This window comes from Cervus canadensis, chromosome 24, assembly GCF_019320065.1.
Source record: "Cervus canadensis isolate Bull #8, Minnesota chromosome 24, ASM1932006v1, whole genome shotgun sequence".
In the NCBI taxonomy this organism is placed as follows: Eukaryota; Metazoa; Chordata; class Mammalia; order Artiodactyla; family Cervidae; genus Cervus; species Cervus canadensis.
Window position 1 is genome coordinate 9,775,193 of NC_057409.1, and position 24,912 is coordinate 9,800,104.

The 24,912-nt window shown below is 43.9% G+C and overlaps 1 protein-coding gene across 4 annotated transcripts in view; it reads left to right on the top strand.

The window, feature by feature from the left end:
• The first annotated feature begins 22,654 nt into the window (after positions 1-22,654).
• WDTC1 (WD and tetratricopeptide repeats 1) overlaps positions 22,655-24,912 on the top strand; it is a 60,912-nt gene continuing 58,654 nt past the window's right edge. For 2 of the 4 annotated variants that reach the window (XM_043445124.1, XM_043445127.1), the window contains exon 1: positions 22,658-23,081. The gene's annotated coding sequence lies outside the window, so the exon portion shown is untranslated. Of the gene's footprint in view, positions 23,082-24,912 lie in introns of all 4 variants that reach the window. The other 2 variants (XM_043445126.1, XM_043445125.1) reach the window with 2 other exon arrangements.

Sequence of the window (24,912 nt, forward strand, 5' to 3'; positions counted from 1 at the left end):
CCACATAGCTATTTAAGTTAATTAGTACTAGCAATGTTAGTTGCTCAGTCATGTCCGACTCTTTGCAACCTTGTGAACTGTAGGCCGCCAGGATCCTCTGTCCATGGGATTCTCTAAGCAAGAATACTGGATTGGGTTGCCATGCCCTTCTCCAGGGGATCTTCCTGACCCAGGAATTGAACTTGGGTCTCCTGCATTGCAGGTGGATTCTTTACCATCTGAGCCACAAGAAAAGCATAATTAAAACTAAAAGTTAAAATTCAGTTCTTAATCACAATAACCACATTTCAAGTGCTCAATAGACAATTGTGAATAGTGGTTATCATATTGGACAGCATAAATATAGATTATTTCCATTATTGCAGATAGTTCTTTTTTTAATAGCATTGGTTGGTATTTAAGGTCCTTCCAGCTTTTCGCATCCTAGAGATCCTCTGTGAGAGCAATGGAGGGTATAGGATTAAATACATACGGTTTTCCAGCTCTCAGCCTGAGTTTTTAACCACATACAAGGAATACAGAAGAGAATAAGATGAATAAAAATCCTCCCTTAATGGAGTTGACATTCTAATGAGCCTAAGATACTGAATCTAAAAACCACAGCTTTGTGCCCCAGGACCTGTGGAGCGGTATTTTGAGGTTACTATGTAAATGGTGCCTTGGAGACTGTTAGTGGCTACTGACAAATATCTCCTCTTAATTGCCTTTATTACTGCGACTCTTTCTTTCTCTACCCAACTCTCCCTGTGTTAGAACCCCAATAATGCTACCTTGCATAATTTTTGCAAAATAAATATCATTAGGAAATCCAGATGTAGGATATTAGACCATTAAATACTATTTCAATCCATAGTCTCTGGAGCATAATTTTTAATCCATATGAAAATAGTTTCACATTAATGCAATAAGAAAAATAACAATTTAGTGCATGCTCAGTCGCTTCAGTCGTGTCCAACTCTTAGCGATCCCATGGACTGCCTGTAGCCTGCCAGGCTCCTCTGTCCAGGGAATTCTCCAGGCAAGAACACTGGAATGGGTTGCCATTCCCTTCTCCAAGTGATCTTCTGGACCCAGGGATCGAACCCAGGTTTCCTGCGTTGCAGGCATATTCTTTTACCATCTGAGCCACCAGGGAAGTACAAAGTAGAGGGACTTCTCTGCTGGTGGTTTAGCCAATCAGGCTCCTCTTTAATGGGATTTCCCAGGCAAGAATACTGGAGTGGGTAGCCATTCCCCTTTTCAGGGGACCTTCCCCACCCAGGGATTGAACCTGGGTCTGCTGCATTGCAGGTGGATTCTTTACTAGCTGAACCACCAGGGCAGCCCTTATCACAGTTTACCTTCAGATAATATTCTACCATTTCTCTGATACAGTGTTTGCAACAATAAACTTACACAGTAAGTTTACAACCGTAAACTTCCGGTTCCTTCTGAGCACATTTTGTACTATTATCATCATGCATTTTACTTTTAAATATGTTATAAATGCCATGCAATACTTTATTGCCTATTTTTGTTTAGTTAGCCAATTTCTTTTTTTTAATAAGCTATTTTTATTTTTATTTTTTTATTTTTTTTTATTTATTTTTTTTTTTTACTGAACACTGGAGGAAATTTTATTAATGAAGGAAAGGCCAGGAGTTAAGGCTCAGACAGAAGTTACCTCCTAGCATGGCTCAAAGGTTCAAGGGGTGAGACACAGAGGAAGGGCTTGAAAGCTACACAAATTCAGCTGGTCCAGAGGCCTGGCCACCTTCACCCGCAGCTTGAATATAAACGTTGTCCCCCCTGTAATGTGGCAACAGTCTTCCTTGCAGAACTGAGAATCCAGTAGGACACAGTACTTGACATTCTGAAACCGTATAAGCGAATATGTTCCTTCCGCAAAAGGGTTCTTTAAATCTGAGTTCCAGTCATCCATCTGTGGAATGGGAATACTAGTTTCATAGGGTTTTGTGAGGATTTTAAAGAAATATAACCCTTCAGCTCGGACCCTCGTCCTCCTCTCACCAGCCCCGAGGCCGCCGTGTCCGTCAGTCAATTTCACGCCCGCAAGCTGTACCGCGGCTACCCCTACCCCGGACTCAGCTCCAATAAGCTATTTTTAAATTTTTTATTTATTTTTATTTTTGTGGTGGGTCTTTGTTGCTGTGTTTGGGCTTTCTCTAGTTGCAGTGTGCAGGCTTCTCGTCGTAGTAGTTTCTCTTGTTGCAGAGCACAGGCTCTAGGGCATGCAGGCTTCAGCAGTTGCAGCACTCAGGCCCTAGAGTGCAGGCTCCAGCAGTGTGGTGCACTAGTATGTGGGATCTTCCTGGACCAGGGATCGAACCTGTGTCCCCTGCATGGGCAGGCAGACCAGGGATGTCCTAGTCAGCCAATTATTTTTTAAATAGATTGAAAGTGTCTTTTCTATTTATTTTTTACCATTTTCAATACTTCTCAGTTCTTTGTACATATCCAAGTTCCCTCAGGTATCATACTCCTTCTTCCGGAAGAACGTCCATTACCTTTTCTTATTGTTAGGTCTACTGACAATGGATGTCCCCAGCTTTTTTCTGTTGCCCCCTCAGCTTTCAGCCACCCCTGCACCCCTGCAACCCAGCAAGGGTTCTTCTCCATGCTCTCCCTGCTCTCCTTGGGGCAGCCTGCGGTTGCCTCTTACATGATGCTATGCTGGTCACAATGGTAAGACCTAAGGTGGGTTTCTCCATTGTCCTGACCCAGCCTCAGTCTTAGGCAGGATCTATGCATCTGGGCCTCAGGCAGGAGCCTTCTCAGCATCCCTGCCCCTCCTCCTTGTGGCACCAAATGCCGCCTGGTGTTTTTGGTTGGTCTATAGTGTTCCCAAACCTCAGATTGGTATTGCTGTAGGCTCCTGAGCCCGAACTTGTTTCCGGCCCCTCCTGGAAAGGTGGAGGGTTTCTGCTTCTACTCATCCCCCACCTGCAGTGAGGCCTTGCTTGTGTCTTGGAGTGAGAGTGTTCGCTACACACCCACCAGTCCAGGCAGAAGGGTGTTGCTGCTCTTCCTCCTGCAGAAACAATAGATCTTTGCTGGGAGGAATCCGGGCATGAGGGTCTGCTTCCCCTCCCCCAAAGGCTTAAAGTTTTGCTTTGTTGAAAAGAAGAAAGCATCTGGAAAACTGTAAGGGACTTTGTAGTAGCTCAGTTGGTAAAGAATCTGCCTACAATGCAGGAGGCCCAGGTTCAATCCCTGGGTTGGGAAGGTTCCCTGGAGAAGGAAATGGCAACACACTCCAGTACTCTTGTCTGGGGAATTCCATGAACAGAGGACCTGGCGGGCTACCGTCCACAGGATTGCAAAGAGTCAGACACGACTGTGCGACTTTCACTTTGCATCATTCAGCAGCAGCCAGTTACCTGCTGCACACCTATGCCACGAGGGCGTTCTCTGGTCTCCTGCTCTGCTTTCAGTCTTTCTAGTGAGCACCCACTGGAGGCCTGTGGATAAGAACTTGGAGTGAAAACTCCTTTTGTGTCAGAGCCCCAGTCCATACCACACTGATATGCTAGCCCACGCTTGGTCTTTAAAAATTTGTCAAAGTTTTAGCTAATTTCTTCTCACCAGCCTCTCTAGCCACTGCTGCTTTCTCTTGTGCTTTGACGAAGGTGACACTTGTATGTATCCCATCAAACCTTTGAGAAGCTTCTCACTCTTTGGAATTCAGTTGATTTCATTGTTCTCCGATGGGTTGAAGAAAAATCACAACATTGTAGACTACTTGCCTTTTTCTCTTTGTTAAGTTGGGAGTGGTGTTTTTGCTACTTTCTTCATCTGAAGTGGAAGTAAAAGCCTATGAAATTTCTTGAAATGTACATTTTGTTACTGAACAATACTGGCAACAGTAAAGGATTTGCATGGTAAGTCAAGACCACTCTTGTGACAAGGCAGTACCCCAAGCAGGAATGTTACCAAAAGTAATTCCCGATCCCTCCAGGGTGGGTCCAACTTTGCTGCCCCCGTGTGTGTGTCCGGCACTGTGGGGCGAAATATCCATTCATTCACTCAGTAAGTATTTACTGAGAGCATCCTGTGGACAGTTATCCACCAGGCTACCTGCTGGAGATTGTGCCGACAGACATGGTCCTGGCCTTCATAGGGTTCACAATATAGTGAAAGTGGATGCTGAAAAAAATCATGGCAAGTGTGGCTAGGGCCACAAAAGAGGAAATAGAGGATGCTATGGGAGATCATGACCAGTGATCTAACCTAGTCCTGTCCAGGGAAGCATTTCAGGTGAGAGTTGGAGGTTCAGGAGAAGCTAACCAAGCAGAGACAGGAGGTATTCTACTTAACTGTGGGTGTATACCAAATTCCCCCCAGTCTTATTGGCATTTATTTTACGATCACAAGTTCCCTGTGTCAGGAATTCAGACAAGGCACCACAAGATGGCTGTTCTCTACACCAGTGTCTGGGGCCTCAGTTGGAAGACTTAAAGGCTGAGGCCTGGAATCATCTAAAAGTTTAATTACTCACTTATCTGGTGGTTTATGCAAGCTGTTGGTCAGTGGCCTCAGCTCCCCTCTATATGGGCTTCTCCGAATGGTCTCTCCACATGGATCAGTCTGGGCTTCCTCAGGTTCCAAGGGCAAACATCCCAAGAAAGAGAGCTCCGTGGAAGCAGCACCATTTTTTCTTTTGGCTATGTTGGGTCTTCATTGGTGGTTCAAGGGGACTTCTCTAGTTGCGGGAACTTCTCTTATTATGACATGCAGGCTTTGTTGCCCTGTGGCATGTAGGATCTTAGTTCCCTGACCAAGGATTGAACCCATGACCCCTGCATTGCAGGACAGATTCTTAACCACTGGACCACCAAGGAAGTCCCAAAACCATCTTTTCTGACTCAACTTCAGAAGTCACTTGACATCACTTCTACTATTCTTCCATTTGTTGAGGCAGTCGAAAAAATTCCACTCCACGTCAAGGGAAGAAGAAATAGACTCCCATCTCTTTATGGGGGACAGCAAAGTTCTAGAAGAGCATGTGGGACAAGAAATACTGCTGTGGCCAGTTTTGAAAAACACAGATTGCCCCAGTGGGAACAATGTTTCAGTTGAGACAATCCTTAAACAAAAATCTTCCAATGGGAGAAGGCAGAGTCCACCTGAGGACAAACAAGAGGCTGGCAGGTAGCCAAGAGAAGGAGACTAGCATGAGATCCAAGAAGTGAAAAACCAAAGTCCTCATCCTTACCCTTGATGAGTTTGCCGTCTGAATGGCCGTGGTGCCTCCCTTCTGCTTAGTGCTTCACCATCAACAAAGCAGCACCTCAGCGATTTCATTTGTTTCAAACAACAACCTTTTGAGGGATGTATGATTAGTCCTATTGTACAGATGAAGAAGCTAAGCATCAGTGAGGTGAAGTGGGAGGTGATACAGGAGGGATAGAGGTACTCAGTGATTTTAGTTGACACATGGATAAACATTTTACATGTTAGTGTTAATAGTTAACATCTTTTTTTCATAGAGAAATATGTCTAACACATCAAACTCATTATCTCATTGATAGTACAGCTTGGACAAACCAAAGAAGCAAATTGATTTAGAGTTGACTTAAGGGAAAGTTTTATTTTTTTAATTTTAAAAAATTTATTTATTTTTGACTATGCTGGGTCTTTTTTGCTGTGCGAAGGCTTTCCCTAGTTGCAGCAAGTGGGGGCTACTCTCTAGTTGCTGTGTTTGGGCTTCTCATTGCAGTGGTTTCTCTTGTTGCGGAGCACGGGCTCTAAACACAGGCTCAGTAGTTGTGGCTCATGGGCTTAGTTGCCCCAAGGAATGTGGAATCTTCCCAGACCAGGAATCAAACCAATGTCCCCTGCATTGGCAGGGAAATTCTTAACCACTGGACCACCAGGGAAACTTTTAATATAAAAGGTTTGTAAATATTGTAAATAATGATAAAGATGAGAGGTAAATGAGGAGAGCTTGAGAAATACTGGCAAAGGAGTAAATGTGTTGGATCTGTCTGGAGTCAGATCAAATCCTGACCAGTTCCAGGGGCAAAAAAAGAAAATGGTCTGAAGAGAGAGCCAGGCAAGTTATTTAACTCCCTTCTGCCTCAGTTTTCTCATTTTAAAAATGAAAATAACCATATTACTTCTCTATGAAAAATAAATTAGTGAATATTGGTAAAGTGTGCAGAAGAATTCCTGGCATTTAGTAAGTACTATATAAGTATTTATTAAACAGCTAAATTAAATCAACTTACTTAAGCATAAAAGGGAATGTATTGGCTTTTGTAACCGAAAGTTCATTGATGTTTGCTTGTCTTCAGTCTGGATCCAGGGGCTCAAAGTGTACCATTACTTCTGTCTGTCTCTCTCTCCTTCCCTCCCTTACTCCTCCCTCTCGCTCCACATCTCAGCTCTACCCTGCGTTGACTCATCCCCAGGTGACCTCTCAACCACCGTTGGCAAGGTGACCACAGCAGCTCCAGAGTTAGAGGAACCTGACCGAGCTCACAGGTCCCAGGCCAAAGGGAAGAGACACCTCCTTGCCGTTGCTATAGGGAAAGCCGCGTTATTAGTTCTTATTGGTCCTGCTTAGGTCACATGACCACACCTCAACCAATCATTGTGGCCCACAAGAAGGAGTACTTGGGTCAGTTTAGTTACAAATGCAACCCTAACTCCAAGAGGTGGAGTGAGTTGCCACAAAACCTTGGACCAAATATGCAGGAGGGGCGGTTCTCAGAGGAATATCTAGTGTTCTTCGAAGAAGAAAAAGCATTAGATACCGGAAGGGCTTCCCCAGTGACTCAGATGGTAAAGAATCCGCCTGCAATGCGGGAGACCTTGGTTCAATCCTTGGGTTGGGAAGATACCCTGGAGGAGGACATGGCAATCCACTCCAGTATTCTTGTCTGGAGAATCCCAATGGAAAGAGGAGCCTGGTGGGCTACAATCCATGGGGTCGCACACAGTTGGACACGACTGAGCAACTAAGCCCACAGCACTGGAAGGGCAAACAAAAAGTCTATATTAAGTAAGTTTGTAAATTATCTAGAGTCGCCAGGCCTCAGTGTCCATGTGTTTATGTCAAATGAGTACAATATAAGACAGTGCCCACTGGGAATTCCCTGGCAGTCCAGTGGTTAGGACTGCTTCCAGTCACCAGCGAGAGTTCAATCCCTGGTCAGGGAACTAAGATCTCACAAGTCTCAAGGCGGTGCAGCCAAAAAAAAAAAAAAAAGCTCCTATAGAATAAAGTCATGGTAAGTTTTAAGTGATATAAACATTTAATAAAGCTTAGCACCATACCAGTCATACAGTAAGCACTCAATAAATATTAGTTATTATTAGTAATACCATGTCACAGAGTTAATAATGATGGAGCTAGGAGTTACATCTATGTTTCCTGATTTTAAAAACTACTGGTACACTTCAATCAACTGGTCTTTGTACCTTTCAATCAGTTCTTATAACAACAAACCCTGCTATCTCTGTAGTATTTTGCAATATACAAAGAGAATTCACCTACATTTTTCTTATTTGACCCTTGCAATAAGAAATAAGGAATCCTCCTTATTTGATACACTTTGCCTTATACAAATGATACAAAATTGGAGAACCGGAAGCTTGAAGAATGATACATTTGCTCTATTCATTTCCTCAACAAGTATTAAGTGTACACTACGTTATGTTGAGAGGGACTTCTCCTAATGCTCCAGCTTTCTTCTCTACTTACAATGATGAGACATGCTTTTCAAGTTGCAGATCGTTACCTGTTAGTGGGTCATGAGATCAACTTAGTGAACTGTTACCAGCATTTTAATTTTTAAAATAAGACAGAAAACACTGAGTGAATCCCAAATAGTGAGCCAGAATTTGTGAAACTTTCAATTACACAGTTGCATATATATGTCGATACAGATCATGATGAAAAATGGAGTTTCCTCTGAAAGACTGTTGAAAAAGTTTGAAAGCCATTGACCAACAGAGGGTCTCAAACTTTTTGATCCTAGGAGTTCTTTGTTGTTCAGTCGCTAAGTCGTGTCTGACTCTTTTCGAGCCCACGGACTGCAGCACGCCGGGCTTCTCTGTCCTTCACTATATCCTGGAGTTTGCTCGAACTCATGTTCATTGAGTTGGTGATGCTTAAAAATTATTGAGAACTTAGAAAAATTCTTGTTTTGTAGGTTTTATCTATTGATATTTACTATGTTAGAAAATGAAATACTGAGAAAAATTTAGATCACAGGAATACACAGTGGAAAAGGCAGGTAACTTTTTTTTTCTTACTGAGCTGGGTCTTCATTGGTGTACATGGGCTTTCTGTCACTGGGGCAAGTGGGGGCTACTCTTTGTTGGCGTTCCGCAGGCTTCTCATTGCAGAACATGGGCTCTAGACGCACAGGCTTCAGTAGTTGTGGCAAGATGGCTCCGTGGTTTCGGCTCATGGGGCCTAAAGCTTGGGGTCCGTAGTTGTGGTGCACAGGTTTAGTTGCTCTGTGGCATGTGGAATCTTTCTGGACCAGGGATCGAACCCGTGTCCCCTGCACTGGCAGGTGAATTCTTATCCACTGTACCACCAGGGAAGTCCAGCAGGTAGCTTTTTCGAACTATTACGGATTTTTTTTTGAATGTACAGACCCTCTGAAAGGTTCGTGGGAAATGGTCTACAGGATATCTGTTTAAATGTTTCTGCCAAATTTCTAACTAACTCTTTCCAAAACACACTCATTATTTAATCAATAGACTTTCCCAGAATGCCCATTTAGTCATTGGCACTACAGTCAGTGATCTAGGTTTCAAACTAACAATTCTGGTTTCGTGTTTGTTTATTTGATTTTTTTCTTTTCTTTTTTTTTTTCATTTGCCATGCTTCAAACTCAGTCCCTTGGCAGTGAAAGCGCAGAGTTCTAACCACTGGACTGCCAAGGAATTCTCTAAGGATTCTGTTTGAGTCTCGTTCTCTTGATCCATCAGACATCTACCTCTGTTCTCTTCTCCAAGTGGACCTGAATTATTATTTGGGAGATAGTGTAATGATTAAGAGCATTAACTTGCAGTTACACGACCTTGCTGTAGAACTCTGGGCAAGTTACTCATGCATATGCAAAATTCAGAAGTACTACCTGATATAAAATGAAAAGTAAACCTCCCCTTCTCCGTCCCAGAGCATCCTGTCCCTCACCTTGGAGGCAGGCACATCTCGAATATCAGCTCCCAAAAGTTTTTCATTTCATGTCATCTCTTAATTTTTCTGTCTGTCAAACTCCAGACTCACCTTGAACCCCTCCTTGGCTCTCCCCCAACAAAACAGAATTGGTTGCTCCTTCCTATCGGCAAACTCTGCATGCTGCTGCTGCTGCTAAGTCACTTCAGTTGTGTCCGACTCTGTGCGACCCCATAGACGGCAGCCCACCAGGCTCCCCCGTCCCTTGGATTCTCCAGGCAAGAACACTGGAGTGGGTTGCCATTTCCTTCTCCAATGCATGAAAGTGAAAAGTGAAAGTGAAGTCGCTCAGTCGTGTCCGACTCCTAGCGACCCCATGGACTGCAGCCCACCAGGCCCCTCCGTCCATGGGCATAAGCCTCTACAAATTTATCAAATGTATTGCTTTGAACATAGACAGATTTATCTTTTCTCACTGTATTTTGAGTGAATAGGGCAATGCCTTTTGCTTTTGTAAGCCTAATGTCTATCCAGTTCAATGCTTAATGCAGTATGAGTGTTCAGTGAATCTCTGAAAACAGAGTGTATTTCCCTTGATCAAGAATTTTCAAAGACTCTCCAATGTCTGTGAGGGTACAGTCTACACTCCTCATATGGACTTTCCAGTTTTCCCCATTTTACCTCAACTTCCCTGTCCAAACTGATGCCCTGGGAAATTTGGCTGTAGCCAAGATAGTCTCCTAATTAGAGCCAGTCTGCCAAACTCTGTCCTACTGCCAGGCCTTTGTTTGTGCTGTTGACCATCAGCTGAAATTCTGAAATCAAATGTATGTTTCTTAGAAACAAGAAATGTATCTGTTTACTTATCAATATGTAAATGTGTAATATTTCTCACAAGAAATTATCTGGTTTGGAAAGTTGCATGATATCAATCCACTGAGGCATTGCTTTAAAATAGGAAAAGAATCCCATTCCTGGGGGCGGGGGGACATGTTTTGAAAGGATACATGTAGCCCAAAATTCAATGTAGCACTGTTTACAATAGCCAAGGCATGGAAGCAATTTAAATAAATGATAGAAACATGTGATACGAATATACAATGGAAGACTCAGCCACTAAATAGAATGAATTAATGCCATTTGCAGCAACATGGACGGACTTGGAGATTATCATGCTACGTAAAGTAAGTCAGACAAAGACAAATATCATGATATTGCCTATATGTGGAATCAAAAAAATGATACAAATGAACTTATTTACAAAACAGAAATAGACTCACAAACATAGAGAACAAACTTATGGTTAATAAGGGGGAAAAGTGAGGGGAGGGATAAATCGGGAGTTTGGGATTGACATAAACACATTACTACATTAAAAATTGATAACCAACAAGGACCTACTGTATAGCACAGAGAAGTCTGCTCAATATTCTGTAATAAACCAGATGAGAAAAGAATTTGAAAAAGAACAGATATATGTGTATGTATAATTGAATCACTTTGCTGTATACTTGAAACTAACACAATATTGAAAACCAACTATAGGCCCATATAAAGTAAAACATTTTTAAAGAATTTTGAAAAGCGATAAAATACTGAAAACACCCTAAATGCCTATCAACATAGGAATGGTTAAACAACAATATAGTTTCTTTATTTAGTGGCAAACTATAAAATTCTTAAAGAGATGGGAATACCAGACCACCTGACCTGTCTCTTTAGAAACCTATATGCAGGCCAGGAAGCAACGTTAGAACTGGACATGGAACAACAGACTGGTTCCAAATAGGAAAAGGAGTCCGTCAAGGTTGTATGTTGTCACCCTGCTTATTTAACTTATATGCAGAGTACATCATGAGAAATGCTGGGCTGGAAGAAGCACAAGCTGGAATCAAGATTGCCGGGAGAAATATCAATAACCTCAGATACGCAGACGACACCACCCTTATGGCAGAAAGTGAAGAGGAACTAAAAAGCCTGCTTGATGAAAGTGAAAGAGGAGAGTGAAAAATTTGGCTTAAAGCTCAACATTCAGAAAACTAAGATCATGGCATCTGGTCCAATCACTTCATGGGAAATAGATGAGAAAACAGGAACAGTGTCAGACTTTATTCTTTGGGGCTCCAAATCTACAGAGGGCGACTGCAGCCATGAAATTAAAAGACACTTACTACTGGAAAGGAAATGTTAACAACCAGAGATAGATTAAAAAGCAGAGACATTACTTTAAACAAAGGTCCGTCTTGTCAAGGCTATGGTTTTTCCAGTAGTCATGTATGAATGTGAGAGTTGGACAGTGAAGAAAGCTGAGTGCCAAAGAATTGATGCTTTTGAACTGTGGTGTTGGAGAAGACTCTTGAGAGTCCCTTGGACTGCAAGGAGATCCAACCAGTCCATCCTAAAGGAAATCAGTCCTGGATGTTCATTGGAAGGACTGATGAAGCTGAAACTCCAATACTTTGGCCACGCTAATGCGAAGAGTTGACTCATTGGAAAAGATCCTAATGCTGGGAAGGATTGGGGGCAGGAGGAGAAGGGGACGACAGAGGATGAGATAGCTGGATGGCATCACCGACTCAATGGACGTGGATTTGAGTAGATTCCGGGAGTTGGTGATGGACAGGGAGGCCTGGAGTGCTGCGATTCATGGGTTTGCAAAGAGTTGGACCACGACTGAGCGACTGAACTGAACTGAACTGATATAGCTATTAAATGAGCTAGATCTAGATATGTTAATCTGAATAAATTTTAAGTGGGATTTTACTGCACGCTGAGCTTCTTTCTACAGTGTTATGTTCATGAGCTTCATCTAGGTTGTTGCTTGTGACAGTGGTTTGCTCCTTCTCCTTGCTATATATCAATAGTATTCTACTGTATGAATACATACATTTTACTATTGATGACCATTTGGGTTGTTTCCATTTTTCGGTTATGATTCTGTCACCTGTTATAAATATTCTTGTGCATAAATTATGCTCATATGTTCACGATCCACATAGAGTGGAGGATATTAGTATGCATTCAGCTTTAATGGATATTTTCAAAATCAATTTCCAAAATGGTTGTACATTTTACATTCATACCAATAATGAATAAGCTGTCCAGTTGATTCACCCTATCACCAAAACTTGGTAACATCAAGAATTCCCTGAGGACCTCACACTTGCACTACAGGGAGCAAGGGTTTGATCCCTGTTTTGGGATTTCCAGTCAGGAAGTAAGATCCTGCAAGCCTTGGCTTGGCCAAAAGAAAAAAAATAATTGCTAACATCAGTAGTTTAAATTTAACCATTTTAAGGGTGAGTAGTGAGATTTGATGAAGTTTTTTTGGTCTTAGGGATTTGGGGAGGTCATTTATTTTATAGGATCTTTGCTGTAGACCACTGTCTTACACCCAGAAGACTTACATGTCTCTCAGACATGTGCCTAGAAGGCTTTTGAGGGACAAGTGAAAGTGAAAGTCGCTCAGTCCTGTCCGGTCTTTGTGACCCCATGGACTATACTGTCCATGGAATTCTCCAAGCCAGAATACTGGAGTGAGTAGCCTTTCCCTTCTCCAGGGGATCTTCCCAACCCAGGGATCAAACCCAGGTCTCCCGCATTGCAGGCAGATTCTTTACCAGCTGAGCCACAGAGAGGGACAAGACTGGGCCACAAATTCAACCTTGTATCACTAGATATTAGTGCCCTTCTCACTAATGCATAAGCCAAAACTTCCCCTCACCTCTTAACTGCCCAGGGAAGAGAAAATCTTCTTCCTGATAAAGCAAAATCTGCTGCTGCTGCTGCTGCTAAGTCACTTCAGTCGTGTCCGACTCTGTGCAACCCCATAGACGGCAGCCCACCAGGCTCCTCCGTCCCTGGGATTCTCCAGGCAAGAGTACTGGAGTGGGTTGCCATTTCCTTCTCCAAGCAAAGTCTAAAGACATCTAAAACCAAACATTTGGTAGGGGCAAGCCTGAGAAGGCCTAAGAGAGGTGGTCCTCCCTCTCCTGTTGGACAAAAGCCAGCCCAGTGGGTCCAGCACGATGACCAGGGGTGGCCAGTCAAGGGCTGGCTCCGCACCAGCCACAGGATCGCGAGGTCTCGGGCCAGCTTTGGGGGGCCCAGCTCTCAGGGCTCCAGTTCCGTGGAACAGCCACTGCCTCAACTCAGACGACTTGATGACAAAGATGTGCATCAGGCCTGTGGTGGCGATGCCCCTCTCCAGCTGGATGGGGTGGTCTGCCTGTGCGCCTCGATGCGGTGCAGGCTGGCCTCCAGGCGGACGGAACATGAGCTCCTCCTGGGCCTCTTCTACGTAAAACTGTAAAGGGAAGTTAAAGTTTTCAGGCACAGTCCAGCCACAGCTTTGTCTCCATGTCCTCCTGCTCCTGGCTGATTCTGAATAGGGGCAAGTTCAGGAATTTATTCCAAAAGGATTTAAGAGGAATCAAGCTCATGAAGTCTTAATTTGCATTTCCCTGATACATGAGGTTTAGCACCTTCTCATGTTTAATGGTCATGTGAGTTTTTTCTCAGTAGGCATCTCTTCAGTCATTTTGTCTATTTTTATCTTACCTATTGTAAAGGTGGTCTGTCCTTTTCTAATTGGTTTATAGTAATTCTTTATATATTCAGAACACAAGCCTTTCTCATTTGTATATATTGCAAATATCTTCTCCTGCTTTGTAGACTGCTGTTTAATTCGGGCGATATGTGAGTTTGCCTGTCCTTCCCCGTCTTTGTCAGCATTAAAATGCAATTTTGAAAAAAAAGAAAGAAACTTCTGCCTGGAGGTATTTCATTGTTATCGTAGTTTTTAAATATTTTATTGTTTATTTAGCTGTGCTGGATCTTAGTTGCATTTTATAGGATCTTGCATTGTGGCCCAAGGACTCTCTAGTTGTGGCACAGGCCCCCAAGCACATCCTCTGCATTGCAAGGCAAATTCTTGACCACTGGACCACCAGGGAAGTGCCTCACTGGTATTAGTTTTGAATAAGTATTACTTATTTTTTAGAGCAGTTTTAGGTTTATAGAAAATTGAGCACATAGTAGAAAGGCCCATATACTCCCTTTCCATCACCTCCAGTCACTTAATATTAATATCTTTCTTTAGTGTAGCATATTTGTTATAATTGAGACAATATTGATACATTAAATATGGTGCATAGTTGTTTTTCTTTTTTTTTTACAGTCCATAGTTTTTACATAAGCTTCATTTTTTGTGTTGTATAGCAATAGGCATTTTGATAAATACATAATGTCATATATTCACTTTTACAGTATCATATAGAATAGTTTCACTGCTCTAAAAGTCCTATTTCCTTCCTCCCTTCTTCCTTCCTCTTTAAATCCCCTGCTAACCACTGATCTTTTTACTGTAGCTGTAGTTTTGCCTCTTCTAGCATATCATATAGTTGGAATCATATCATAAGTAGCCTGGCTTCTTTCACTCAGTAGTCTGCATTTAAGTTTCCTTCATGTCTTTTTGTAAATTAATAGTTCATTTCCTTTATCACTGATTGTATGGATTTACCACAGCTTTTTATACACTCATCTTTAGAAAAACATCTTGGTTACTTTCAGCTCTTGGCAGTTATGAATTAAATTGCTATAAATATCTGTGTGCAGGTTTCTGTGTGGACATAAGTTTTCAACTCATTTTGGGTGAGTGTGTGTGTGTGTTAGTTGCTCAGTCATGTCCGACTCTTGTTGACCCCATAGACTGTAGCTCTCCAGGTTCCTCTGTCCAAGGAATTCTCCATGCAAGAATACTGGAGTGGTTAACCATTCCCTTCTCCAGGGGATCTTCCCAACCCAGGGATTGAACTTGGGTCTCCTGCATTGCAGGCAGATTCTTTACCATCTGAGCCACCCCATTTGGGTGAATACCTATTAGCCATTCTAATAGGTAAGTTGCATTTATCAAATGACGTCTGATGTGGTAAGACTCAGTCTAGGGCTTCCCAGATGGCACTAGTGGTAAAGAACCCATCTGCCAATGACGGCGACTTAAGAGACATTGGTTTGATCCCTGGGTCGGAAAGATCCCCTGGAGGAGGGCGTGGCCACCCACTCTAGTGTTCTTGCCTAGAGAATCCATGAACAAAGGAGTCTGGCAGACTACTTAGGGTCGCAAAGAGTAGGACACGACTGAATTGACTTAGCACACATACATGCAAGACTTAGTTTGGCTTTGTAGGAAACCACCAGGCTGTCTTCCAAAGTGGCTGTGCCATTTTATATTCCCATCAACAATGAATGAAATTTACTGTTGCTCCATCCACATCCTTACCAGCATTTGGTATCGTTAGTTTTTTTAATTATAGCCATTCTAATAGGTAAGTTGTTTTTATCAAATGACATCTGATGTTGAGCATCTTTTCATATGCTTATTTGATACCTAGGTATCTTCTTTGGTGAAATACCCAGAACTTTGTCCATTTTTAAATTGGGTTGTTTTCTTATTGTTGATTTTTAAGAGATCTTCGTATGCTTTGAATACAAGTCCATTACATGACAGGTGCCTCTTAAGTGCCTCTTTTGTAGAGCAGATGGTTTTCATTTTAATGAAGTCCGGGTTACCAGTTTTTTCTTTCGTGGACCTGAAAATTCATCACCCGACTCAGGGCCATTTAACTTTTCTCTTTTTTTATTTTCTAGAAGTTTTATAGTTTCACACTTAAGTTAATATTTCCATTATAAGTTAATATTTATGAAAGATACAAGAGCAGTATCTAGATTCTCTGTCTTTTTGGTATGTGGATGTCCAATAATTCAAGAAATATTTATTGAAAAGATTACTTTTACTCCATTGAATAATCTTTACCTCTTTGTCAATGGCCAGTTAACTATATTTGTGAAGATCTATTTCTGGGTTCTATGTCTGCAAGGCTAACGACTACTTCTCATTACATATGAAAACACTGGAATTCTTTCTTTTTTTAAAAAATATTTATTTAGTTGCACCAGGTCTTATTTGTGACATGCAAGATCTAGTTCCCCGACAAGAGATCGAACCCAGGCCACCTGCATTGGGAGCACAGAGTCTTAGCCACTAGACCACCAGGGAAGTCCCCCACTCTTTTTTAAAAAATTTAGTTTTGGCTGCGCTGGGTCTTTATTGCTGTTCAAGGGCTTTCTCTAGCTGTGGTTCGAGGGCTTCTCATTGAGGCAGCTTCTCTTGTTGCAGAGCATGGACTCTAGGTGTGCAGGCTTCAGTAGTTGTGGCTTGTAGGCTCTAGAGCACAGACTCAGCAGTTGTGGAGCCTGGGCTTAGTTGCCTCGAAGCATAAGGGTCAAACCTGTGTCCCCTGCATTGGCAAGCAGATTCTTTATTTATTTTAGGTTGTACTGGGTCTTCATTGCTGCTTGGGCTTTTCTCTAGCTGCGGAGATTAGGGGCTACTCTCTAGTTGTGATGTACAGGCTTCTCAGCGTGGTGGTTTCTTTTGTCATAGAGCACAGGCTCTGGGGCTGTCAAGCTTCAGCAGTTGCAGCACTTGGGCTCAGTAGTTGTGGCTCCCATGCTCTCGAGCACAGGCTTAGTAGTTGGGGCACATGGGCTTAGTTGCTCTGCGGCATGTGGGATCTTCCAGAATCCAGGATCAAACCCAGGTCTCCTGCATTGGCAGGTGGATTCTTAACTACTGGGCCACCAGGGAAGCCCTGAAAACACTGGAATTCTATTTGATCTATCTATTGTGAGTTTGATTAGCAAAAGTCATTGCCCTAAATTTGATTGATACCAGGAATCCTGATACCACCAGGAGTCTAACTGTAAAGAACTGGGCTTGTCTCCTGGACTCTGAGTTCTGCCCAAGTCTATCACCTTGGAAGATTCTACAGCGGATACTCCTGGCTGGCTAGCCCCCAAATCCATTTATTAATCTCTGTTCCTTTGCCTCCTCTTGGGATGCTAAATAATTGCTTTCTGGACTTTTCCAAATCTACCTTGTAGCTAGTTCTAAGACATAGTTCCAACAAGTGAGATATAAGCAGAAATCTGTTGGGGGCTTCTAAAAAGCTTTTGCTTTCCAACAAAAGACAGCTGTTTCCTTTTCCCCTGTTCTTCTTGCCTTGAACATAGATATGATGCTTGGTGCTGCAGCAGCCATTTTATTACACTGAAAAATTAAAACTGAGTGTTGGAGCAGAAAAAATAGAAACAAATCATGTTGAACAGCTGGACTAATTACAACCATCACCTACCTCAGGACTTCTTGTTAAGCGTGAAAACAATCTCAAGTGTTAAAGCCATTGCTGGTCAGGTTATTTATTATTTGCCACTGAAAACCATCTCAATTAATCTTCTAACAGTCTCAGTTAACCTGCCAATTATTCTAGCGGGGCCATCTTTGGGTAGACATTTCTGGAATGCTTCATTTGGAAATGATCTAGGATTCTTTTTTTTTTTTTCCGTTGTGCCACTCAGCTCACACAGGCCTCAGCAGTAAAATCATGGAGTCCTAACCACTGGGCCATCAGGGAATTCCGACCATATAATTCTTTGAGATATTCTCTTGAACGTTCCCATCAGTGGCAATCTCTGCCCCTTCTTTGGCTGGATTAAAAAGAAATGAAGATAATTCATTTAGGAAAGAGAAGACTCAGTGGGGACATGAGAGTCGTATTCATTATCTAAAGCTTTTTATAAAAAATACTTAATTGCCTGGACCAGTTCTTAGTTGCTGCTCAAGGGATCTTTGATCTTCACTGGGGCATGTAGGACCTTTAGAGTTGTGGCATGTGGGACCTAATTCCCAGATCAGGGATCAAACCCAGGCCCACTGCATTGGAATCAGGCGTCTTAGTCACTGGACCATCAGGGAAGTCCCTGAAGGTTTTTAGGAGAAAAAGGGATCATTTTGACTATCACTCCTAATCAAATTGACACAAGACTTTACAGTTTATGTAAATATCACCTCACTTAATACACAAAATCAACGTTGCCACAGAGAACAGAGTTGAAACAAATAAGTGGAAGTAAGAACTTCATTACAAATAAGAACTTTCTAGTGATCAGCATAACGCAAACAAGGAAATGTGCTGCCCGGTGGGAGGAAGAATTGCTCACCTGGGAAGGGCTGAGCAGAAAGCTGAGGATGCCAAGCAGGAAAGCAGATTAGGGCTCAGTTGACTCTAAGATTCAGACCCAAATCTGTGGCATGAGATTGGCTAATTCTTTATTGGTTTCTCTAAGCAGGATTTTAGAGAAGGAACAGAAGATCAGTAAGATAAATGGGAGCAGGAGGAAGCTTCCAAGTGGAGTGAATAACTTGAACAAAGGTGAAGTGTCCTCAAGATGAGTTGGGATACTCTTGATGGACCAGTTGGACTGGAGTGGACAGTTTGGGCCCTTGAGGTTCTGTGACTTTAGGCAAATCACCAGACTGTTTTAGATCACAGTTTTCTCTTCTGTAAAATGAAAGGACTAACCGAAATCAGTGGGTCTCAAATTTTCTCACAGCGACCTAGGGGTTGCCATTTCCTCTTCCAGGGGATCTTCCAGACCCAGGGGTCAAACCCGGGTCTCCTGCATTGCAGGCAGATTTTTTACCATCTGAGCCACCAGGGGAAGCCCCTGATGGGGAGTACATTAAAAAATATATATTTAATTACAAACTATTTCAAACATTCAGAAAAATATAGGTAAAAATATAACCACTAAGATAAAAGTGATGTTTAATATTTTGCTATGTTTACTACTGACCTCTTTTTTTAAGAAATAAGTTAGCACTATAGCTAAAACCCAGCTTCCCAGGCAACAGTAGTGGTAAACAACCCATCTGCCAATACAGGAGGCACAAGAGACTCAGGTTTGATCCCCTGTACTCCTGAAGGAGGGAATGGTAACTCACTGGAATATTCTTGCCTAGAGAATCCCATGGACAGAGGAGCCTGGCAGGCTATAATTCACAGGGTCGCAAAGAGTCGGACACGACTGAAATGACGTGGCATGCATAACCAAACCCCATGTTCATCTCGGTTTTCTTCCTTTTCCTCAGAGGTAACCACTTTCCCCAAATTGCTATGTGTTTTTCCCATTTAACTTTTTGTACTTTTATTTCATATGTAAGCATCTATAATATGTGGTATTTCTGTGTTACGTTTTACATTAATATCATACTGAATGGATCTTTTTCAACTTCCTTTTTTCCACTCATTATTATGCTTTTAAGACTTCTCTATCTTGATAGGATGTGAATCATTGAATTGGTTGTATAGTACTTCATGATCAGGGATTGAACTTGCTTCTCCTGCACTGGCAGGCAGATTCTTTACCACTGACACACCTGGGAAGCCCCTGATGGCTCAGCAGTAAAAAATCCACCTGCAATGCTGGAGACACGGGTTTGACCCCTGGGTCTGGAAGATCCCCTGCAAGAGGAAATGGCAACCCACTCAAGTATTCTTGCCTGGAAAACCCTACAGAGAGAGGAGCCTGGTGGGTTACAGTCTATAGGGTTGCAAAGAGCCAGTACAAGTGAACGCACAGTCACTGGTGGTTAAGACTCCGTGTTTCCAATGTAGGGGATGCAGATTCAGTCCCTGGTCAGATCTGATATGTCTCAAGTTGTGGGGGGAAAAGGTGGTGTTCTTTCTAAATTTGTAAAAAAAAAAAAATGCCAGAAGTTGCATTGCTGGGTTGCAAACAATGAGCATCTTTAATACTTTAATGAGCATCTTTAATTTCAGGTTGAATATATCCCCTTTTGTCCCAGAGTCCAATCAGGACATGAAAATAGTGGTGTCAGTGACTACCACTATAGAGCTGGTCAGCTGGGGCATCATCTGATGTTTTTAGAAGAGGAAAAGAAGCTGCATTCACTACCACAAACCATATTTGAGTAATCTTTGTATACTTCCAAAAGTCAAATCAGAAAATATTAGAATTGGTCATATAATTAAATATCTATACAATAAAGTAATTCTAGAGTATCCTGGACAGATGACTATATAATATATCCTATACATGAATACTACTAAAGACAGAGAGCTCCAAACCTCCCAAAGTAGCCCAACTCTAGTGGTTAGAAAGTTAAATTGATCTGAAAACACCTATGGCTGGGAGGGGTCTCATTCTGAACTGAACTCCCCTGTTAGTCTCTGTTTCTTCTACGTAAAATGAGAGTAAGAATAATACCTACCTCATAATGTGAAGATCAAATGAGTTAGGGTGTGTGTGAATGTATACATGTGTGTATACAAAGATACATGTATATATGTATGTATATATGTGTATATATATGCATACCTATGTATATGTGTATATATGTATCTATACATGTGTACACATGTATATGTGGACATGGATACATATATGTATATGTGTGTACATATGCAATATATAAACCTGTCATATATACATATATATTCATAGATGTAGAAAAGAAAAAGAGTGCGTGAGAGAACAAGTGAGCTCCTGATAGAAAATAATAAATAATAGATGTAGCTATTATTAATATTCTTCTTGCTATCATGCACTCCCTAACAGCAAAACAACTGACAACAAACATTTACTGAATGTCTGCTCTCTGCAAAATACTGTGCTGAGAGTCACAGAAACATCAACCATACTTCTCTATCAGTATTTCTAAGACCCTCTGTGATCTTGCCAGCACAGAACAGGGTTTAAAATGGGGGTTCTGGACTCAAATAAGCTGGGTCTTAACTCCAACTAGCTATATGATCCATGACAGTATTGCTTAATTCACTGACAAGTACTTATCTCCCATGGTAAATGTTCAATAAATGTTAGCTATTATTCACTTGAATTGACCCAGTGTTTCAGCCTGCACCTTGGGAGCTCTACATAGGTGATCTCAAAGCTTTCTCCCAGTCTCGAAGTTTAGTCACACCATCCAGCATGCAGGATCTTAGTTCCCCAACCAGGGACTGAACCCATGCCCCTTGCATTGGAAGCACAGAGTCTTAACCACTGGACTGCCAGGGAATTCCCCTATCATTTTTTAAATTTGGTGAAACATCTATCTATAAGAGAGAGATCAGGAGGAATGATCCACAACATTTTTAGGATAAAGGCATTGCACAAAGCTGAATTTACAAGGGTAGGCTTTAATGCCTCCAAATGGGGAGAAATCGCACTTAGGGAGCTCACAGACTAATTCAGTTCTTAATATGAGCAGAAGAGTGATAAACACGGGGCAAACACTATAAATGCTAAATACATATATATAGTTCTTCCTGAGGACAAGTGCTGCCTGGTTCTCACTGGAGGGACAGGTACTGTTCAAAAGTTCAGACTCTCAGATTGGTTCCTTATCATCCATGTGACCCTGGGCAACTTGCTTTTAACTTTTTAATGCCTCAGTTTCCTCTCCTGCAAAACAGATACAGTAATAGTACCTATCTAAGGAATAGCATCTTCCTTAGTAGCTCAGTTGGTAAAGATTCTGCCTGCAACGCAGGAGACCCAGGTTCTATCGCTGGGTCAGGAAGATCCCCTGGAGAAGGAAATGGCAACCCACTCCAGTACTGTTGCCTGAGGAATTCCACAGACAGAGGACCTGGTGGGCTACAGTCCATGGGATCCCAAAGAGTTGGACACGACTGTGCGACTAACTTTTGCTTTTCAAGGAACTGTACTCAGTACAGTGCTGACATAGTAAGTAAATGCTCAGCAAAAGCACATTATTGTTACTGTCTGACAGAGGGCACTCTATGGGTGAGCGATAAGTTTCCATTCTTAGAAGATGACCTTGTCTTCTTTTTCTGACTGGAGGCTCCTCATGGGTGGGTCCCCGTCTCTACCTTCAGAAGTTAGGCATGATGACTCCCTTGTGACCTTGGGAACTGCCTTAGAGAGGAAGTGACTCCTCCATTAGGCTTAGACTCCACAAGGCTGGAACGGCCTCTCAGAGGTGGAACCAGCAGCACTTCCACCGATCTCAGAGGCATCTTGTCTCTCCCAACAGACTGAGGGTTTCCAAGAGTGTGTGTATGACTGGCTCCCCTCCAGGCCACCCGGTGTAGGCTGATTACCTTTTATCCTCCTCCTTCAGGCGGGGAGAGAACGGTGAGGAATGTGCCGCTTCAGCAGCCCCCAAGAATAGGATGGAGTGAGCTGAGACTTGGCTCTGGGGGAGGACCTGGGGCCCCAGCCTTCAGGGGTCCCGCGATTAAGGGGCTCTGAGGAAGTCTTGAGAAGGCTCTTAGGAGGTTGTGTCGGGCTCTGGGGGCAATGGGTGAGGGGAGTGTCCCAAAAGCGACAGCAGGGAGCATTTTACGTGGATATAGGGTAGAAGGCGCGTCCGGGTAACTAATGGCAACTGGGCGGGGTGAGCCCGCGCTGCGGGAGTTCTTCGACGGAGAAAAACTACTACTCCCAGGATGCCCCAGGGCCTAGCCCAGCTTTTCCGCCCGCCCACTGGCTGCCGGTCTGGCAAGCGGCGAAGCGGATTGGCCGCGCCTGTGCGGGGCTCCCCCACTAGCAGGTTAGTGGGCGCCGCCGGCAGCAGACGTTGACCGGGCGCGGGGAGTGGAGGGTGTCGGGGCGGGGAGGAGGGGGGGGCCCTGATCGCCATTCTGGAAACTGCCGGGCGCTGTCTCCGTAGCGTAGCCGCGGGCTGTGAAGCGCGGGGCGGGGGCGGAGACTGCGTGGCGCAGGCGCGGTGCTGGGCTTCTCCTGGGTCCCCAGACAGCTGGAGGAGATAAACAGAGGAGGAGGGAGGGGAGTGCGTGTGTGAGAGCGCGCGAGGGAGTGTGAGTGTGTGTGTGAGCGCGGGTGTGAGGCGGTGCGCAGGGGCGGGCGGAGGCGCTGTCCGGCCCCGGCCAGGCGCCGGGCGGGGAGCATGGGAAGGGGCTAGAGCAGCCCGGGTTCCCCAGCCCCCTCCCCGGGATCCGCGCCCCCCCTCCGGGGAGAGGGGCCGGGCCCCCCGGACGGACATGGGCTCCTGAAGTTGCGCCGCCACCGGTCCTAGGAAGAGGCCTGACAGGTACGGGTAGCCGCCGCCCCCTGCTCTCCCCTGGCGCCGAGGCGAGGACCGGCTCCGGCAGCCTTGGGCGCACGGGCCGCCTCTGCTCTGGGCCGGCCCCAGCCCTGCCTGCCCGGGGGCCTGAGCCTGTCCGCCTGGGGGGGCCCATGGGGTGTCCGGAGAAGGGGCAGGCCTCGCCGGGGCGGGGGGCAGAGTGGGCCGGGGGCGAGGTGGGGACGGAGGGCTGGCTGGGACGTGGGGGGCGGGGGGGAGGCTTTGGGAGTTCGGGAAGCCTCAGCAGAGGGAGAGATGGAAGTCGTCCCATCACGGGACTTTTTTGCGGAGTTTTTGTTTGACATCTGATCTGGCCCGGGTCTCAGGAAGAAGGGGGCAGGTGGAAGTGCCGTGAGGGCAACGTTGACCTGACCTCCTGCTCTCTCTTAGTTTCTCTCTCTCTCTCTCTCTCTGTGTCTGTCCCCGTGTCCAGTCCAGGCTTCTGGCAGCCGCAGATGCCTTCAGTGGCCCATCCTGGCACCAAACTGAACTCTGCCGAGGTGTTTCCACCAGGCGACTGTAGCGCCCGTACAAAAGGGCCTTTACTTGGGAACTGGCTATTCAGTACCCACTTCAAAGGGCAAGTAGGAAGTGTGGAGTAGGAGAGAGACTGCGACCCAGCAGGTTCCAATACTCGTTGCTGAAAGCTGCAGTGAGACGCCCCCTTGCCAGCCAGGTTGAATTTGCTCAGTGCCCTCTGGCTCTCCTCTGCAGGTGTGCTACCAGGGTCTCTAGAAAAGAGATATAGGGACTTACGACTCATGTCTAACAACCTAATTTGACTATTTCGCCCAAAGGCCTTTTCTTCTATGACTTTCTTTAACTGGTAGAGCAACTTTAAAGTTTTCTTCTCAAGTTAGTGAGTTTAAAAGCCTGGTAGGGTGGCTGTAGCTTCCCCATTCTTCCTAAAGATGGGTAGGTGGTTAGGGCAAAGTGGCAGTTAAGTCATCACTTTTAATAAAGCCTGAAACAGTTTTGAGAAAACTATTCTGAGGTCACCTCCTGACTCAGAGGCATTATGAAATCCCCACCTAGGGCACAGGTATGCCCAGTGGCCTCACTCAACTTTCCTGTATCTTGCAGTCCTTCTTGAGTGGCTAGTCTTTCTTCCTAAGTTGAAGGAACTACTTAAGGCTATTTTGGTTTGAATTCTGGCTTCTTCTTTGTAATTCTTCTGTTTTTAAAGAGGTTGAATTGAGTCTTGGCTGTTGAGTATAGTAATAACCAGATCCTCTATCACATGCCAAGGAGTAACTAGAAGGGCTTCTTTGGGTCCAGTCTTTTTTTTTTTTTTTTTTTTTTCATTTATTTTTATTAGTTGGAGGCTAATTACTTCATAACATTGCAGTGGGTTTTGTCATACATTGACATGAATCAGCATGGAGTTACATGTATTCCCCATCCCGATTCCCCCTCCCTGGGCCGAGTCTTAAGACTGACAATGAATTTCTTCACTGTAAGCTGTTGTGCTTCATTGGTAGGTGGGAAAACAACCTTTTCTGCCATAGTTTGCGATCACACTGCTTCAGTTCTGGAGTCTAGCGATCCTTCCCTCTTTTGATCTGTTTGGGGGCACTTGTGTTCAAGTCACATTTCCGTTTGTAGAAGCAGTGCTTGGGGTCAACTCTGAGGAATAACTGAACAGCAATTTATATTTGTGCCTGAGATTCCTACCGTTGGGGTCACTGAAGGAAAGAGAATATGTGTAATGCTTGTGGTGATGGTATCATTGACGATTTGCCAGTTTTGAGTTTTAAAGTTGTCAAACTGCTTTCCTAGCTGGAAAGAACTCATGGGA